Source organism: Scyliorhinus canicula, chromosome 4, assembly GCF_902713615.1.
Source record: "Scyliorhinus canicula chromosome 4, sScyCan1.1, whole genome shotgun sequence".
NCBI classification, from domain to species: domain Eukaryota; kingdom Metazoa; phylum Chordata; class Chondrichthyes; order Carcharhiniformes; family Scyliorhinidae; genus Scyliorhinus; species Scyliorhinus canicula.
This window is the reverse complement of record NC_052149.1, coordinates 186759190-186764882: the sequence shown is the minus strand read 5'-3', so window position 1 is coordinate 186764882 and position 5693 is coordinate 186759190.

Sequence of the window (5693 nt, the reverse complement as noted above, 5' to 3'; positions counted from 1 at the left end):
ATCGCTCTGTGTTATTTGGTGTGTGGGATCACTCTGTGTGTTTAGGTGTGTGGGATCACTCTGTGTGTTTTGGTGTGTGGGATCACTCTGTGTGTTTAGGTGTGTGGGGATCACTCTGTGTGTTTAGGTGTGTGGGATCACTCTGTGTGTTTAGGTGTGTGGGATCACTCTGTGTGTTTAGGTGTGTGGGATCACTCTGTGTGTTTAGGTGTGTGGGATCACTCTGTGTGTTTAGGTGTGTGGGATCGCTCTGTGTGTTTAGGTGTGTGGGATCACTCTGTGCGTTTAGGTGTGTGGGATCACTCTGTGTGTTTAGGTGTGTGGGATCACTCTGTGTGTGTAGGTGTGTGGGATCACTCTGTGTGTGTAGGTGTGTGGAATCACTCTGTGTGTGTAGGTGTGTGGGATCGCTCTGTGTGTTTAGGTGTGTAGGATCACTCTGTGTGTTTAGGTATGTGGGATCACTCTGTGTGTTTAGGTGTGTGGGATCGCTCTGTGTGTTTAGGTGTGTGGGATCACTCTGTGTGTTTAGGTGTGTGGGATCGCTCTGTGTGTGTAGGTGTGTGGGGTCGCTCTGTGTGTTTAGGTGTGTGGGATCGCTCTGTGTGTTTAGGTGTGTGGGATCACTCTGTGTGTTTAGGTGTGTGGGATCACTCTGTGTGTTTAGGTGTGTGGGATCGCTCTGTGTGTTTAGGTGTGTAGGATCACTCTGTGTGTTTAGGTGTGTGGGATCGCTCTGTGTGTTTAGGTGTGTAGGATCACTCTGTGTGTTTAGGTGTGTGGGATCGCTCTGTGTGTTTAGGTGTGTAGGATCACTCTGTGTGTTTAGGTGTGTGGGGTCGCTCTGTGTGTTTAGGTGTGTGGGATCACTCTGTGTGTTTAGGTGTGTAGGATCACTCTGTGTGTTTAGGTGTGTGGGATCGCTCTGTGTGTTTAGGTGTGTGGGATCACTCTGTGTGTTTAGGTGTGTAGGATCACTCTGTGTGTTTAGGTGTGTGGGATCGCTCTGTGTGTTTAGGTGTGTGGGGTCGCTCTGTGTGTTTAGGTGTGTGGGATCACTCTGTGTGTTTAGGTGTGTGGGGTCGCTCTGTGTGTTTAGGTGTGTGGGATCACTCTGTGTGTTTAGGTGTGTGGGATCACTCTGTGTGTTTAGGTGTGTGGGATCACTCTGTGTGTTTAGGTGTGTGGGATCACTCTGTGTGTTTAGGTGTGTGGGATCGCTCTGTGTGTGTAGGTGTGTGGGATCGCTCTGTGTGTGTTTAGGTGTGTGGGATCACTCTGTGTGTTTAGGTGTGTGGGGTCACTCTGTGTGTTTAGGTGTGTGGGATCACTCTGTGTGTTTAGGTGTGTGGGATCGCTCTGTGTGTTTAGGTGTGTGGGATCACTCTGTGTTTAGGGTGTGTGGGATCACTCTGTGTGTTTAGGTGTGTGGGATCACTCTGTGTGTTTAGGTGTGTGGGATCACTCTGTGTGTTTAGGTGTGTGGGATCGCTCTGTGTGTTTAGGTGTGTGGGATCGCTCTGTGTGTTTAGGTGTGTGGGATCGCTCTGTGTGTTTAGGTGTGTGGGATCGCTCTGTGTGTTTAGGTGTGTGGGATCACTCTGTGTGTTTAGGTGTGTGGGATCACTCTGTGTGTTTAGGTGTGGGGTTCACTCTGTGTGTTTAGGTGTGTGGGATCACTCTGTGTGTTTAGGTGTGTGGGGTCACTGTGTGTTTAGGTGTGTGGGATTGCTCTGTGTTATTTGGTGTGTGGGATCGCTCTGTGTGTTTAGGTGTGTGGGATCGCTCTGTGTGTTTAGGTGTGTGGGATCGCTCTGGGTTATTTGATGTGTGGGATCGCTCTGTGTGTTTAGGTGTGTGGGATTGCTCTGTGTTATTTGGTGTGTGGGATCACTCTGTGTGTTTAGGTGTGTGGGATTGCTCTGTGTTATTTGGTGTGTGGGATCACTCTGTGTGTTTAGGTGTGTGGGATCGCTCTGGGTTATTTGGTGTGTGGGATCGCTCTGTGTGTTTAGGTGTGTGGGATCACTCTGTGTTATTTGGTGTGTGGGATCGCTCTGTGTGTTTAGGTGTGTGGGGTCGCTCTGTGTTATTTGGTGTGTGGGATCGCTCTGTGTTTTTAGGTGTGTGGGATCACTCTGTTATTTGGTGTGTGGGATCGCTCTTTTCAACTTTCAACTTAATAGATCTGTTGAATTGGGAGAAAAAGGGCGTTATTGACATAAAAGGAGAGATTACAGGAGGTTGGCTAACTGCCAATGGTCTATTAACCGACAGATGTTGTGTTGGTAAATGGCAGGTGGCAAAGTGTTAGTGAGGCTGGAGTCAGAGAGTGTGGAAGCCAATGCATTGCTTCATTCTTTTTTATTCCCCAAGTTTTTCCAAACATCAGTTCCGATAAAATAGAAACAGTTACCATTTGAAGAAAATCTTTTCTTTTTAAATAACCTGAAGCACACTGCGAGAAACAAACACTTCAACTCTCTGATTGCCACTGCACTTTGAGAACAAATACAGCAGGCTTGCTTAGCGGAACAGATGGGTTGAAAAACCCTTTTAGAGTTTTTCTGCTGGCTCCGGCAGTGAGCGTATCAGTCTTGATTACCGATGATTGAAAACCTTTTGAAAGATTGTGCACATCATATTTCATATATTTTCTTTCCACAGCATCGTGAGGTGGTGGAGTCCTTGTTAGAGGGGTGGAGGAACTGTGCCAATATCTTGCAGGCAGCCACTCCTCCATTCTTTCAGGCCACATTGGCTGTCCCTGCTCTCCTGAAGTTTAAGAACTTGGCGGTGACTTCTTCCAGCATCTCATCCCTCCATTTTGCCCAGCCATTTCTCCACAGAGCTCATGGAGGTGGAAATGGCTGCAGGTCGCATGCATTTTGGCATCCACGTTGGATTGTTGGATGTGGCTTTCCAGGACGTTTGCCAATCTCTCGATGGAGGAGGTTGTGTATGTGCATGACAGAATCACGGTGCCAGTCCTGGCCTGGATGGACTCCTCTGCGTTTAGCTGCGCGCAGCTTGTGAAATCTCTTGTTGGGTGCTCACCTATCTCACACTGTGACACTAGCATCTGCCCCTTGTGGATGAATCGAGAATCACGTCACCTGCCTGAAGCCGAGCACCACCCAGCCTCCACCACAGCCTTCCAAATGTGAGTGACCTCGGCTGTCACTGCCTTAGGGCGGCACGTAACACAGTGGATCGCACTGTTGCCTCACAGCGCCAAACACTCAGATATATGCTTGGGTCACTATCTGTGCAGAGTCTGCACGTTCTCCCCATGTCTGTATGGGTTTCCTCTGGGTGCTCCCGTTTCCTCCCGTAAGTCCCGAAAGACATGCTGTTAGGTGAATTGGACATTCTGAATTCTCCCTCAGTGTACCCGAACAGGCGCCGGAGTATGGCGACTGGGGGATTTTCACAGCAACTTCATTGCAGTGTTAATGTAAGCCTACTTGTAACAATAATAAAGATTATTAAAAGATGCTCAGGCATGTCTGTGCTGTGCTCACCTGATTGTGTCGCCCCACGAACAGCATGTGACTACCAACTGACATGGTCTGCACTGGTGAAGGGCATGAGAGAATGGTGTATTGGACACGGTGAGAGAACGTCCCGCCTGATGTGTTGGGCAGGCTGGGTCGACGTGGACTGCACTTGATGCAGTGTAGCGAGAGACAGACCTCCAACACTTGATAAGATGCACAACGATTTTATTTAACGTCTTAACGACTATACATGTTCAACTGTGGGTTGACACTATACTGACGTGACTGGAGACCTAGTACTAACCTGACCAGACTTACTAGCTACTGCATGATGTTTGCACTGGCTAGCTCGTGGACTCTGACTGTCTCAGTAGCTGGGTCCCGAGAGAGCGGGAAACCTGGTGCCCTCTGGTTTTATAGTGGTAGTGTCCTGTCTGGTGATTGGCTGCTGTGTTCTGTGTGCTTACTGGTCATCCTGTGTGTCAATCACTGCCTGTCTGCACTCCATTATATACATAGATGTATATTATGACATCTCCCCCCTTTTTTTTAGATAATAAATATTAAGGTGCGTATGGATGTGTATATGTGCGTGACTATATACAGAATGTGCTAAAATGAACTTATATACATAGGAAGGTGTCGCTAGTGCGGATATAGGGCAGATGAAACGGTAAAACAATATTTACAGAGGTCAAAACAATGAGGTAACAAGATTACAAAAGTTCAGTCTATAAATTTAGTCTTTGGGTGGGCGACGTATTCTTGTTGATCGCCGCAAGGGTGGATCAGGGGCCGCCTGCACTTGGATAGGCGGGACCGCCGCGAATGTGGTGGTCACAGGGGTTGGCAGGATTGCTGGTAGATCGGTGGTCTCGTGGTAGGGCACGTCCGGAGGAAGCATTGTGGGTGGCAGGGCATTTTGGACAGGTGGCGGGCGTGGAATCTACGCAGCTGCCCGTCAGTTGTGTCATCGTAGCAAGGAGCCATCAGCCATGCGGACTAGGAACGATCTCAGGGCCACTTGCTTGACCACCACAGCTGTGGCTGACCAGCCGCCGCCAGGCAACTGTACACGAACATGATCAGTGGGGACCAGCACGTGTAGATCCGTGGGATGAGCGTCGTATGCTGATTTCTGTTGGGCCCGAGACTGCTGCATTTTTTGTACGACCGTAGGGTGGTCAAGGTCTGGAACATGGATGGCTGGAGACAACCCAGTGGACAGCGGGGTTGCCCTGTATGCCAGCAGTGCCAGGTTGAAGTCAGAGCCTGAGTCTGCAGCCTTGCACAGCAACCTCTTAACAATATGGACCCCTTTTTTGGCCTTCCCGTTTGACTGCGGGTAGTGGGGGCTGGAGGTTACTTGGCGGAAGTTGTATAACCGTGCAAAATCAGACCATTCCTGGCTGTAAAAACAGGGACCGTTGTCACTCATTACCGTGAGCGGTATCCCGTGCCTGGCGAATGTTTCTTTGCAGGCATTAATCACTGCCTTCGACGTGAGGTCGGACAGTTTCACCACTTCTGGGTAACTGGAGAAGTAGTCGACCAGGAGGACATAGTCACGCCCCTTGGCATGGAAAAGGTCGACACTGACTTTGGACCATGTGGAGGTCACTGCCTCATGTTGCTGCAAAGTCTCTTTGGGTTGAGCTAGCTGAAATTTCTGACATGTAGGGCAGTTGAGGACCATGTTGGCAACGTCCTGGCTGATGCCCGGCCAATAGACTGCCTCTCAAGCTCTGCATCGGCATTTCTCGACCCCCAGGTGACCCTCATGGAGTTGGCCGAGCACCATAGCTCGCATGCTCTGAGGAATCAGGATCCTGTCGAGCTTCATGTGGATGCCGTCCACCACCGTCAGGTCATCCTTGATGTTGTAGAACTGGGGACATTGTCCCTTCTGCCAGCCATTTGTAAGGTGCTGCATCACTTGCTGTAGCAGAGGATCCTTGGCCGTTTCCTCACGAATTTGGATGACCCTCTCATCAGAGGCTGGAAGGTTGGTGGCACACAATTGCACCTGCGCGTCGATGTGGCAGATGAAGTCACTTTGTTCACACGGTGTGGTAATGGACCTGGAAAGGGCATCTGCAACAATGAGCTCTTTGCCTGGCGTGTAGACAAGTTCAAAGTCATAGCGGCGTAGCTTGAGAAGGATTCGCTGTAACCGAGGCGTCATGTCATTTA